The sequence below is a fragment of the Equus caballus genome, chromosome 5 (assembly GCF_041296265.1).
Source record: "Equus caballus isolate H_3958 breed thoroughbred chromosome 5, TB-T2T, whole genome shotgun sequence".
NCBI classification, from domain to species: domain Eukaryota; kingdom Metazoa; phylum Chordata; class Mammalia; order Perissodactyla; family Equidae; genus Equus; species Equus caballus.
The window spans coordinates 59144414-59160113 of NC_091688.1; positions in this window are offsets into that span (position 1 = coordinate 59144414).

Here is a 15700-nt window from a genome sequence, read left to right on the forward strand (position 1 = left end):
GGTACTTTATTACAATAGCCCTAGGAAACTAATACATGCTGTTTATTGTCTGTCAATTATACTTCAACAAAGCTGTTTTTAACAATCCAGTAGGCAGAAGAGATCTGTGTCTATGTCTCTGACTTCATGTCATACCACTCTCTCACTCTACCTTTTACTTACTATGTTCCTTTGAACGTTCTAAACTTGTTTTTGCAACAGAGCTTTTGCATTTGCTTTTTGTTCATTATGAAAAGCTCTTTCACCAGATCTTCAAATGGCTTACTTATCATCTCAGCTTAAAAATTACTTCCTCAGAAAAGCCATCCTTCACCACCAAATCTAATGTAACACACTGCCCCTGTCACTTCTTATCCCACTACCTCATAACACTGATAACTTTCTGACGTTATATTATTTGTTTACATGTTTATTCTGTTTCTCCCCTTCCAATTCTAATATAAACACCATAAATGGAGGGGCTTATCTGTCTTGGTCATCGCTATATGTTATGCAAACCAGCCGACTGCATATATAAGATGTTCAATAAATACTTATTGAATGCATAAATAAATGGAACTACAGATCCTATTGCCAGAATTTATAATTAGATACATGGAGAGGTTATTAACTGCTCTGATGTCCTGTAGATAGTTAGAGGCAAAGGCAGGCTAAAATTCAAGTTTCCTGATATCCTTTTTATTGCACCAAAATTTTAACTCATTTGCAAAGGAAAAAAAAACCCACCCATAATCTTCAATGAGCCTGTACACAGTAGTGGCATTGGAATATGAAACAGACTTACTAATATTTTCCCCTCCTCAAAGAATGGGTACTTTTCTAGCTTGCAAGATGATCTACTTCCATAAAATTCTAAAATCCTCTGCAATAGATATTTTTTTAAAAATCTGTTTATCCATCTGAAGCCTGGGTTATCTGTAACAGTCACATTAGAATAGTCTGCCATTTGAAGCAAAATCTAGTTGTTTATTAAACTCCTTTAGAGGCTTTTTTCTTAAACAATACAGGTAATTGATAGAAAGTAGAGTTGGATCTAATGTGCATATTGATCATTTTATTATCTTGAAGTTCCCAAGTGGAGAGACAAAATTTATTTAATATTTATAAAAATTATGTCAATTTGCTTCTTTCTTTTGGTAACAAATTAAAGCCCCTAATATGCCAGACTTATTTGAATTTATACAAGCTTTTTCCATCCCTTTCAAAACATTTTTGAAATTAAGGTCATATATAAATGTTAATAGGAATCACTAACATCTTCTGTAATAAAATTTGTAGTTATAAAGTCAGATCAGTATCGTTTCCCTTTCTGTATATCAAACTTATTTCTCTATCCCTTAGTATGTCTTTCACTCTATTTTTGTTACTTTATACAACCCCTTGGTAATAAGATATTATTTCTCTAATATAAGTAGTATTAACTGTACTCACAATAATACATGTAGCCACTTCTCAGCAACTAATCAATGATGTTATTAGTCTTCCCAAAAATTATTTTAACTTTCTCATTTTTAGTACATTTTTTACTTTAAAAGAAGTTCACAGTATTGATATATGTAAAAATCAATAAAAGATTCTGTTAGAAAATTAATCTGTGGTAGCCAAGGAATGATAATGCAATTAACTTCTTTTGCTACATATGTAAAAAGCAATTGAAGTGAAAGAAGCTAGACACAAAAGATCACATATAGTATGATTCTACTTATTTGAAATATACAGAATAGACAAATCCATAGAGACAGAAAGCAAACTGGTGGTCTCCAGGAGCTGGGGAAGCAGGAAATGGGGAAAAACAGCTTAAGAGGAACAGAGTTTCCTTTTGGGATGATGAAAATGATTCAGAAGTAGATAAAGGTAGGGCATGCACAACATTGTGAATAATATTAAACGCCACAGAACTGTTCACTTTTAAATGTCTAATTTTATCACGTGAATTCCACCTAACAAAAAAAAGACAATTGATAGTTTAAAGCAAAAATAATGATGTACAGTGGGGTTTATAACATATGTAGAAGTAAATTGTATGTCAAGAATAGAACAAAGGACAGGAATGGGAAATGGAAATGTATTTCTGTAAGCTTCTTATACTATATGTGAAGTGCTATAATATTATTTGGAGGTAAACTATGCTATATTGCAAATCCGAAATCAACCACTAAAAATAAAAGTATGGCTAACAATCCGATAGTATGAAAAGAATGAGAAGAAACAGATTGGAAGAAAATATTTGCAAAAGACATATCAAATAAAGGATTGTTATCCAAAATATACAAAGAACTCTTAAAATTCAACAATAAGAAAACTAACAACTTGATTTAAAAATGAACAAAATACCTGAACAGACACCTCACCAAAGAAGACACACAGAAGGCAAATAAGCATATGAAAAGATACTCCACATCATATGTCATCAGGGAATTACAAATTAAAACAAAAATGAGATACCACTACTCACCTATTAGAATGGCCAAAATCCAGAACACCGACAGTATCAAATGCTGACAAGAACGTGGAACAACAGAAATTCTCATTCATTGCTGGTGGGAATGCAAAATGGTACAGCCACTTTGGAAGACAGTTTAGCAGTTTCTTAGAAAACTAAACATACCTTTATCATAAGATCCAGTAATGGCACGCCTTGGTATTTACCCAAAGGAGTTGAAAACTTATGTCCATACGGAAATTCACATACAGATGTTTATAACAGCTTAATTCACAATTGCCAAACCTTGGGAGCAACCAAGATATCCTTCAGGAGGTGAAAGGATAAACAAACTATGGTACACTCAGACAAAAAAATACCATTCAGTGCTGAACAAAAAATGAGCTATCAAACCATGAAAAGATATGGAGGAAACTTAAATACATATTACTAAGTGAAAGAAGCCAATCTGAAAAGGCTACATACTGGACGATTCCATAACATCCTGCAAAGGCAAAACTATGGAGACGTGTTAGTGGTGACCAGGAGTTGTGGGGAAGGAGAGATGAATGGGCAGAGCAAAAAGGATTTTCAGGGCAGTGAAAATATTCTGTATCATACTATCATGGTGGGTACATGTCTTTATACATTTGTGAAAACCCATAGAATGTACACCACCAAGAGAGAACCTTAATGTAAACTATGAATTTTAGATGATAATGATGTATCAATAAAAGTTCATCAGTTGTAACAAATGTACCACTCTGGTGCAGGATATTGATAAAGGGGAAGACTATGCACATGTGGGAGCACATGTATATGGGAAATCTCAGTGCCTTCCATTCATTTTTGCTGTGAACCTAAAACTACTCTAAAAAAATATAGTCTATTATTTTTTAAAAGCCAACAGCAAAGACAAAATGGAATCATGACAATACTAAAACAATTCAAAATAAAATATTAACAGAGAAAGAAAAGAACAAAGAATAGATGGGGAAAAAATAGAAAACAAATGGCAAAATAGTAAACTTAAACCCAACCACATCAATAATTACATTAAATGTAAATAGTTTAAACATTCAAATTATAAAGCAAAGATGATCAGAGATTAAAAAAAAATCAAGACTGACCATATTCTGTCCACAAGTAACCCACTTTACATATAAAAACATAGATAGATTGAAAATAAAAGGATGGAAAAGATATATTGTGCAAACGTTAATTAAAAGTCAGCTGTAGCGGCTATATTAATACCAAAGCAAACTTCAGAGCAACGAATATTCTATGAATAAAGAGGGACATTTTATAATGATAAAGGGGCAAATTCATCAAGAACAAAAAAGTAATCCTAAACCTGTATGCATCTAAAAATGAATTGCAAAATATATGAAATAAAAACTGATAGAATTAAAGGGAGAAATAGATAATCTACAACTACAGTTGAGAATTTCAACACTTTTCTCTCAGTAATTGAAATAATAAGTACACAAAATATCAGAAAGGATATAAAAATCTTGAAAAACCCTATAAACCAACTTATCCTATTTGACATATATAGAACATTCCTCCTACCAACAGAAGAAAACTTATTATTTACAAATGCACATGAGTGCACACAGGACATTCACCAAGATAAACTACATTGTGGGTTATAAAACAAGTCTCAAGAAATTTTAAAAGATTGCAAAGATATTGGGTATAGGTTCTGACCAAAATGGAAGCAAACTAAATATCAACAACAGAGGATACCTGGAAAATTCCCAAATATTTGGAAATTAAACAACATATTTTTAATATTCAATGATTCAAAGAAAAAGTCACAAGGGAAATTAGAAGATATTTAAAACTAAGAAGACATAAAATCAAAATTTGTGGGATATAGCTAATGTAGTGCTTATGGAGAAATTTATAGTCTTAAATGTATATATTAGAAAAGAAAAAAGGTCTAAAATCAATTATTTAAGTTTCCACCTTAAAAGAAAAGCAAATTGAACCAAAAGTAAGAAAAATAAAGAAAAAATTAAGATGAGAACAGAAATCAAAGAAATAGAAACAGACAAATGTTAATAGAAAAAGCAGTAAAACCAAAAGTTTTTCTCAAAAAGACCAACAAAATCCCTAAATATCCAAGTGGACTAGTCAAGAGAAAAAGAAAGACACAAATCACCAAAATCAGGAATGAAAAACAGCCCTCACTACAGATCTTACAGACATTAAAATGATAGTAAGAGAGTATTATGAACAATTTTGTTGCCAATACATTCAACCACTTAGAAGAAAAAGACACATCTCATAAAAGACAAAATTACCAAAACTGATTCAAGAAGAAATAGTAACTCTAAATAGCCACATATTTATCAAATAAAGGCATTTCATAATTAAACATATTACTTCAAAGAAAACTCCTTTCCCAGATGATATCGCTGGTGAATTCTATCAAACATTTAAGAAAGAAATGATGCCAATTTGACTTAAACTCATTCCAAAAATTGAGAATGAGGGAACACTCGTCAGTTCGTTAGAAGACTAGCATTACCTTGATAGCAAACCAGACAAAAACATTACATACTTGTAAAAAAACCTAGAGACCAACATCGTTTAAAAACACAGACACAAAAATTCTTCACAAAAATTTTAGCAAAATTGAATCCAATAATATAAAAAAGGATAGTATACCACTGTCAAGTAGATTTTATCCCAGAAATGCAAAGTTGGTTGAATGTTCAAAAATCAATGTAATTCACCATATTAACAAACTAAAAATGAATACGCTATAATCATCTCAAAATATACAGAAAAAGCATTAGAAAATTCAACATTCATTCATGATAAAATTCCCAGAAAATTAGTAATAGAATGAGCTTCTTCAACCTGATAAATGATATCTAATACCATACTTACGGTGAAATAATTGGGAAAAAGGAAAGGATGTCCACTCTTACCATTTGTATACAAACATATACTGAAGATTATAGCCTGTATAATAATGCATTAAAAAGCAGATAGATTGAAGAGGAAGAAGTAAAAATATCTTTATCCACAGACGACATGATCATCTACATAGAAAATTCTAGGAATCTACAAAAATGTATGGGAACTAAAAGTGAGTTTATCAAGCTTGTGGCATACATGTTTATTAGACAAAAATCTCCACCTCCCCAGGCATCATCATTATCTTCCCTCTGCCACAGGGTATCTGGAAGGCCAGTCCATGCTACATTCATGCCCCTTTTCTGGACCTTGTGTGCCATAGATGGGTACTGTTCGGGACCATCCTTAGGCCCATCTATCTGCTGGTCTGCCAGCTAACCTGCCTTGGCTCCAATGCACCAGACACCATGCCCTGGGTCCTCCAAAATAGATGCAGGCCTTAGCAAGGCAGAGAGCACTCACTCAATGGAGCGGGCACGAGGAGACCAATGCTCCATGCCAATCTGGTGTTTCACAGACTGCGGCCACCTATTACTAGCCAGAGTTGCCCTGGGGTAGCCCTCATGTGTCCATTTGTAGGAACTGCAGCCTCCGAGTTAACCAGTTTTCAAAGAATCTAGGAGAAGCAGGTGGGTGATAATAATGGGTACTGCAGGCACCAGTTGGGCGATATGGTTCTGCTGACATTTCAGGTACTCCTGGGACAGGAAGGAGGCTTCTGGAGATGGAGAGTGTCCACAGGACCAATTTGGAGCTAGGGAACTTCTAAGCTACAGGTCCTCCTTTTTTACTGTTCCTCTTGAATTTTCACCTTCATATAGTAAGTTAAATTCATTAAAACCCACTGAAGGGGCCAGCCCCGTGGCCTAGTGATTAAGTTCACGCGTTCTGCCTTGGCGGCCAGGAGTTTCGCCAGTTCCAATCCTGGGCGTGGACATGGCATTGCTCATCAAGCCATGCTGGAGCGGCATCCCACATGCCACAACTAGAAGGACCCACAACTAAAAAATACACAACTATGTACCAGGGAGCTTTGAGAGAAAAAGGAAAAAAAATCTTTAAAAAAAAAAAACCCACTGAAAGCCCACCTATCATGGGAATTCATAATTGATTTTATTAATAAAAATGAAAGCTAATAATTATTAGCACTTGCTTTGTGCTAGACACCTTTCAAAATGTCTATTAACTCATTTTCTCTAGTTGTAATCATCACCATTTTACAAACCAGAAAGCTGAGCCACAGAGAGCTCATTCAGAAGTTGAATGGCAGAGGTACGATTCCAAACTCAGTTGGCCAAACAAACCCTGTACTTTTAACTGACACATCATATCACCCGTGGTCTGGCCTGAAGAATTAGTTTTGACTGAATGAAACATAATAAGCCAATAAACTCTATTTACAATTTAGCTGATAAACAGAATATACAAAAATCTCAGATACTGTTATAAGGGCTAGAAAACTTTTAATGTAATAGTTATTAATGTAGTATAAGCCAAGAGAGGATTCAGTACTATGAACAATATTGTTGGCAAAAAGAGAAAATCTCTACTTATTGAGAATCTCTACTTATTAATTCAGGTTGCCTGAATTATGAATAACAATTTGCTGGGAAAGTCTTTGGAAAAAATTGATGCATCTTCTTTTGACAAATCATAGTTCAGACAGAGGCTTCCCTGTGAAAAATCCTAGTTCAGACAGAGGCTTCTTTTAACTACAGACAGTCACATAAAGCAAATAACACAGCAATAATTTTTTAAAATTAAAAAATAATTTGGAAATTATTAGAAATATTAGACATCTGCACTATGGTTTATGTCACTTGGTTAGCCGTTTTATAAGAAAGTGTTTAGTTGTAGAATATATTTTTGTCACAGAATATTTTTATTTACATAATGATTTTTTATATTTACATAATGATTTATATATTTCCATACCAGTGATTACATGTTTTTACTATCACTCCCAGGCAGTATCTATCAAAAAATTTAATATATATCCATAGGCCCATGAATTCCAAAATTAATAATTTATCTTATAGAAATAAAAGCACTAACATTAGCATTGTTCTGAGTGCAGAAAACTAGAAACAAACAATTCGCATTATTTCATTTAAGATAGAGTAGTTTATGCCAACAATAACAACCTCAAACTCCCAGAGGCTTAACACCACAAAGTCTTAACCATTATGGGTTAATGGGGGAACTTTATTCCATGTAATTTTCCCTCACAGACCTAAAATGACAGCAGTTTCATCATCTGTAACATCAAAAATTGCTGCAGCAGGAGGAAGAGTGTGATACAAGTTCTCATGCTATTAATCAAATACTCTGACACAGAAGTAATTATGCACATCACTTCTACTTAAAATCCATTGGCCAGAACTTATCATATAGCCACACGAAGGTGGGAGGAGAAGTGTAATCTTCTCACATGCCTGGAAGGAGAGAGAACTGGATATAGGTGATCATAAAAGTATCTACCACACTCTTTAATAGATAAATTAACCGGTACATCCATGAAATAATACACAGCCACTTAAAAGAATAAATTGGAACTATACCATATTTTAGAGGATTTCATGAGATACTGAGTGGGTAAGGCAAGACTCTGAAAAGTATATGTAATGTTATCCCATTTTTGTAAATTAACCATGACCAGAGAACCCTGTGTGTATGCATGCATATGTAAAAATATAACTAAATACATTATATCTGTATCTATCTGTCACAGAGAAAAATAGGGAAGGATATACCCCAGGTTCTTGAAAAGGGTTACCTAGGAGAGGGGTATGTGGCTGGGGGTTGGGAGGGGGGAACCCTAATGTCTGTGGAGAGGGAAAGAGAGAAAGTGAGGGAGAATGCAAAAGGAAAAAAAGAGGGCACTAAGATTTTATATGATTATATTTATGCATTGATATAAATTATGTATATGTATATAGAAATTGTCATTTTTAAAACATCTTTTCCTTTTAATTTTTATTGCTTTTATAGGCCTCAAATTACTGATCTGTTGAAATTAAATGATCTTTCCAGTTCCCTCCAGCTCTAAACTCTATGATTTCATAACTTAAATAATATTTAGTCTTATCTGTCTGCTTTTGTCATTTCCTATTTCTAACCCACGGTTGACCTGCCGCTGATTAAAGTTCTCGATGTACTACTACAGCCTGTGGACTATTAATTATACTGAATTCAGGTTGCCTGAATTATGAATAATTTACTTCTAACCTTTATATCAACCAACGCAACTTACTCTTTGACATCATTAATTTACATTTACAAAAGTAGGAGACATTTTATTACTGCTAGAATGATAAAGTTATGGGTATTTTTCTTAGGACAGGTATTAGATCTAATCTAAAAGTCTGGAACTTAAAGTTTCAGTCTAAAAACTTCTCCCATCTCTCACCTGGACTATTTCAATAGCTGCAATATCCTCACCCTGCTCCTATTTATCTTTAATGATCTTTCTAAAACAAAAGTCTTTTTCAACTGGGGGAATGGATGATAGAGTTGGGAGACCTTATACTTTATAACCTTTTGTAAAATTTAAATTTCAAAGTACCATATTTTAAATAATAAAGTCTTTCTTGCTTAAACTCTATTTCATTTTCTATACCAAAAAAGTCCAAGCTTTGCAACATAACATACAACATCCTATATGAAGAGACCATGGTGTGGTTCTCCTAAATACTCTTTCTCTCATCCTTTTTATTGCTCTTTCTTCTGTGTGATTCCCTGTTGTCCTTCTTATACACCTGTAGCATTTGTATTTATGTCCAAAACCCATCTCTTCCAGAAGGCCTTCTCTGAGGCCAAGACATTAAATTGTCATTCATGTCTCTGTAGCTCTTACACTTGCATACTGTTGAATTACCTAAATTATAAGTGATTCATTTGTTTACATATTTATATTTGCTACTTGACTGCAAGTCATCAAGCACAGAGATTATCTTTATATAATCCCAAATCAAGTATTTCTTTTTGCTTTTAGGTATTGCTGCTCAGAAGGATTTGACACAGGGGAATACTCCATCCTTGAATCACTTTGTTCTCTAGGCTTGCATGATCCCTTATAATTCACCTGCTTTTCCTTCTTAGTCTTTGCAGCAACTCATCTATTGCTTGACTTTTAAATGTTCCAGTACCCCAAGGTTTAATACTAACTCCTTCTCTGCTATAACTACACAGCTACTATTCATAAAGAGAGTGCATTCAGTCCTGTGCTTTAAATGGCACGCATATGCCTATGATTACTAAATACTGATCCTTCTAGAGAACCCCAGATTCATTTGTCCAATGACCCACTCAACATCTCCACTTAGATATCTAACATATCTCAAATATTACATAGACCAAAACAGAACTTCAAAACTCAACCTTGCACCTTCTCTTTTCCTCACCTCATCCTTATTTCCCACCCATCTGTCAGCAAATATTTTTTGTACCAATATCAAAATATATCCAAAATATGACTTCTGAGTCCCACATCCTTGCCCAGTCTAGTGTGGCTAATATTTGCTCTTTCTATAGTCCGTATTTTGCTGAGGACCATACACGTACTAAACATTTTAGTTCTGAAATTTTACTTATTGTAAGAATCATTAGTATGGTATATGTAAGTTTTTCTTAAATATGTATTAATATTTCATTTAATCAACAAATACTGAGAACATACCATGGGCCAGGTATTGTTCTAGGCACTCAGGATGCATCAATAAACAAAGCAGACAAAAATATCTGTCTTTGTAAAAATATCTAAAACTAATAGCAACAAATGTTGGAGAGGTTGCGGAGAAAAAGGAACCCTCATACACTGCTGGTGGGAATGCAAACTGGTGCAGCCACTATGGAAAACAGTATGGAGATTCCTCAAAAAATTAAAAATAGAACTACCATACGATCCAGCCATCCCACTACTGGGTATTTATCCAAAGAGCTTGAAGTCAGCAATCCCAAAAGTCCTATGCACCCCAATGTTTATTGCAGCACTGTTTACAATAGCCAAGACGTGGAAGCAACCTAAGTGTCCAGCAACAAATGAATGGATAAAGAAGATGTGGTACATATATACAATGGAATACTACTCAGCTGCAAAACAGAACAAAATCATTCCATTTGCAATAACATGGATGGACCTTGAGAGAATTATGTTAAGTGAAATAAGCCAGCGAGAGAAAGATAATCTGTGTATGACTCCACTCATATGAGGAATTTAAAATTATGGACTAAGAACAGTTTAGTGGATACCAGGGGAAAGGTAGGGTGGGGGGTGGGCACAAAGGGTGAAGTGGTGCACCTACAACATGACTGACAAACATTAACGTACAATTGAAATTTCACAAGATTGTAACCTATCAATAACTCAATAAAAAAATAAATAAATGTAAACATTTAAAGTACACTGCAAAAAAAAATGTCTGTGAAGTTCATTCTAGTGAGGGAAGATAGTGAACAATAAACATACTAAGTATATGGTATATTAGAAGATAGTATATGCTACGGGGAGAAAAAGAGCAGTGTAAGAGGAATCAGAAGTGCTGGAGGGAGGGGGAAGTTTCTAAGACAGGAACATGCCCAGTACATTTAAAGAACAGCAAGAAGCAATCTTTCAAAACTTAAGAACTTTAATGAACTCATCTTGTTTTAATTAAAAGAAAGGAGGAACAATATTTGAAAGTTTAAAGAATGTAAACTAATTGTGGCAGACTGGCTAGTTCGTTGTTCACTTGACCCTTTTCCCTGACATCCGGAGACAGAACTAGAAATCACAGTCTACCTTGAAGTTAGATGTGGCCATATGATTTGGTTCCAGATGTGTGGAAGTGATGTAAATCAATTTCAGACCTGAGTCATTAAAGACTTCCCACATGGATCCTCCATGGCATTTCCCCTTTTGCAGCAAACTTGGAAGCCAGTGTTGAAGATGGCAGAACAAGGAAGTTGAAAGGAGCCAGCATTCCTGAATCACTGCCTGGAGGAATGCTGCTCACTGAAGAGGAGCATTTTTGTTTGTTTGTTTGTTTGTTTGTTTTTTGGAGGAAGATTAGCCCTCAGCTAACTACTGCCAGTCCTCCTCTTTTTGCTGAGGAAGCCCGGCCCTGAGCCAACATCCGTGCCCATCCTCCTCTAGTTTATACGCGGGACGCCTACCACAGCATGGCTGCCAAGCAGTGCCATGTCCGCACCCGGGATCCGAACCAGCGAACACCGGGCCGCCGAGAAGCGGAACGTGCGAACTTAACCGCTGCGCCACCGGGCCGGCCCCTAAATAGGAACATTTATATTGGACTTTTGATAAGCGAGAAATTGATGAATGATTAGCCAGAGAAGCTAGTGTTACCTTAACTAATAGTCTTGTTTTATTTTAAAATGTTTGAAAATATACAGCTTCAAATGTAAAATATCACGTTATCAAGACTAACAATCTTCTAAAAATAAATACTTGCTCAAGAGACTAATTATAAAGTCTCAATTAAGAGATCAGAAGCTGGAATTCTAAAACCATATTCAGTTATCAGAATATAGTCATAGGTATACAAATTGAAGGAAGAAAATAATTTCTGTAATGTTATAGGATTTCCATTTTTCTTGGCTAACCTTTCCTACAAACAATTCCCCACCATAAAGGAATCAGAATTCTACTACCCCAAAATTGTTATAGACAACTCTAAAACTATTTTTATTCATTTGTCCATCACTTTTATAAAGTCCATTCACTTCCCTACTTTATTAGATGAATCTTTCATACCTACTCTTCTCCCCAAAACCTCCAACACTTTCTCTTCCATCCTCATTCTCAGTGGGTGATCTTCCCACCCAGCCAGCTTTATTGAGATATAACTGACATATAACATTATGTAAGTTTAAGGTGTACAGTGTGATAATGATACACGTACACATTGTGAAATGCTTACCACAATAAGGTTAGTTAACACACCCTTTACCTTACATAATTACTGTTTTGTTGTAGTTGTTATTACAGTGAGAACACTTAAGCTCTATTCTCTTAGCAACTTTCAAGCATACAATACAATATTGTTAACTACAGGTACCACACTGTACATTAGATCCTGGAACTTATTCATATTATAACTGAAAGTTTGTACCCTTTGACCAACATCTCCCATTTCCCCCACCCCCAGCCCCTGGCAATCACCAATCTACACTCTCTTTCTATGAGTTAGATGTTTTAGATTCCACACATGAGATCATACGATATTTGTCTTTCTCTTTGTGATTTATTTCACTTAGTGATGCTCTCAAGCTCCATCCGTGTTGTTGCAAATGGCAGGATTTCCTTCTTTTTTAAGGTTGCAAAATATTCCAGTGTGTGTGTGTGTATATGCATATATACACACACCACATTTTCTTTATCCATTCATCTGTCAATGGACACTTAGGTTGTTTCCATGTCTTGGCTATTGTAAATAATGCTGCAACGAACATGGAAGTGCAGATCTCTCTTCAAGATAGAGATTCCATCTCCTTCAGACACACACCCAGAAGTGGGATTGTTGGACCATATGTTAGTCCTACTTTAATGTTTTGAGGAACCTCCATACTGTTTTCAATAGTGGCAGCAACAATTTACATTGCCACCAAGAATGCACCAGGGATCTCTTCTCTCCATACCCTTGCCAACTTGTTATCGCTTGTCTTTACTAAGAGACATTCTAAAAGGTGTGAGGTGATATCTCATTGGGTTTTTTTAATTAATGTCATAATAGTTTATAACATTGTGAAATTTCAGTTGTACGTTATTATTTGTCAGTCACCATAGATGTGTGCCCCTTTACCCCTTATGCCCATCCCCCAATCCCCTTCCCCTCTGGTAACCACTAATCTGTTTTCTTTGTCCATGTATTTGTTTATTTTCCACATATGAGTGAAATCATACGGTGTTTGTCTTTCTCCATCTGGCTTATTTTGCTTAACATAATACCCTCAAGGTCCATTCATGTTGTTGCAAATGGGACAATTTTGTCTTTTTTTTATGACTGAGTAGTATTCCATTGTGTGTATATATATATATATATATATATATACACACACACACACACACGCATATATATATATACACTACATCTTCTTTATCCATTCACCAGTTAATGGGCACTTGGGTTGCTTCCATATCTTGGCTATTGTGAATAATGCTGCAATGAACATAGGGGTGCTCATGTCTCTTTGAATAGTTGACACTTTGGATTATCTTTGGACAAATACTCAGTAATGGGATAGCTGGATTGTATGGCATTTCTATTTTTAATTTTTTCAGAAATCTCCATACTGTTTTCCGTAGTGGCTCCACCAGTTTGCATTCCCACCAGCAGTGTGTGAGGGTTCCCTTTTCTCCACATCCTCTCCGACATTTGTTGTTTTTTGTCTTGGTGTCATATGTCATTCTAACAGGTGTAAGGTGATATCTCATTGTAGTTTTGACTTGCATTTCCTTTATGATTAGTGATGTTGAACATCTTTTCATGTACCTATTGACCATCTGCATATCTTCTCTAGGAAAATGTCTGTTGATTATCCTCAGCCTATTTTTCAATCAGGTTCTTTGGTTTCCTGTTTTTGAGTTGTATGAGTTCGTCATATATTTTAGAGATTAACCCCTTGTTGAATGTATGATTTGCAAATATTTTCTCCCAGTTGGTGGGTTGTCTTCTCATCTTGTTCATGGTTTCCTTTGCCTTGCAGAAGTTCTTTAGTCTGATGAGGTCCCATTTGTTTATTCTTTTGTTTCCCTTGCCCGAGTAGACATGGTATTCAAAAAGATCCTTCTAAGACCGATGTCAAAGAGTGTACTGCCTACATTTTCTCCTAGGAGTTTTATGCTTTCGTGTCTTATCTTCTAGTCTTTAATCCATTTTGAGTTAATTTTTGTGTATGGCAAAAGATAATGGTCTACTTTCATTCTTTTTCATGTAGCTGTCCAGTTTTCCCAACACCATTTATTGAAGAGACTTTCCTTTCTCCATTGTATGTTCTCGACTCCTTTGTTGAAGATTAGCTGCCCATAGATACGTGGTTTTATTTCTGGGCTTTCAATTCTGTTCCATTGATCTGTGTGTCTGCTTTTGCACCAGTACCACGCTATTTTGATTACTATAGCTTTGTAGTATATTTTGAAGTCAAGGATTATGATGCTTCCAACTTTGCCCTTTTTTCTCAGGATTGCTTTAGCTATTTGCGGTCTTTTGTTGCCCCATATGAATTTTAGGATTCTTTGTTCTATTTCCATGAAGAATGTCATTGGGATTCTGATTGGGATGGAGTTGAATCTGTAGATTGCTTCAGGTTATATGGACGTTTTGACTATGTTTATTCTTCCAATGCATGTGCATGGAATATTTTTTCATTTCTTTATGTCATCATCAATTTCTTTCAATAATGTCCTATAGTATAGTTTTCATTGTATAGGTCTTTCACCTCCTTTGTTAAATTTATTCCTAGATATTTTTTTCTTTTTGTTGCAATTGTAAATGGGATTGTATTCTTGAGTTCTCTGTTAGTTTATTATAGAAATGCAACTGATTTTTGTAAGTTCATTTTGTACCCTGTAACTTTACTGTAGTTGTTTATTATTTCTAATAGTTTATCTATGGATTCCTTAGGGTTTTCTCTATATAAAAGCATGTCGTCTGCAAACAGTGAGAGTTTCACTTCTTCATTGCCAATTTGGATATGTTTTACTTATTCTTCTTGCTTAATTGCTCCGGCCAAAACCTCCAGGACTATGTTGAATAAGAGTGGCAAGAGTGGGCACTTGTTCTGTTCCTGTTCTGAGAGAGATGGCTTTCAGTTTTTCCCCCTTCAGTATGATGTTGGCTGTGGGTTTGTCATATACAGCCTTTATTATGTTGAGGTACTTTCCTTCTATACCCATTTTATTGAGAGTTTTTATCATAAATGGATGTTGGATCTTGTTAAATGCTTTCTCTGTGTCTATTGAGATGATCATGTGGTTTTTATTCCTCATTTTGTTAATGTGGTGTACCACATTGATTGATTGGTAGATGCTGAACCATCCCTGAGTCCCTGGTATAAATCCCTCAGTGGGTGATCTTAATTCTTACTTCACTAGGAAAATTGATGCTATGAAACCAAAACTTCTACAAACTCCCACACACTTACCATCATCTTGTGCTGTATACTCTTCTTTTCCTCCTATTACTATAGTAGAACTGTCTATTCTCCTAGCTAAGGCCCAGTACTTTAATTTTCCACTAGCTTCCATCTCTCTTGTCTATTACAGGACATTCTACAAAATATCTTCCCTTTCTCTCCGGCATAATCATTTCCTCCCTATACTGAATCTTTCCCTAATTATTTAAACATGCT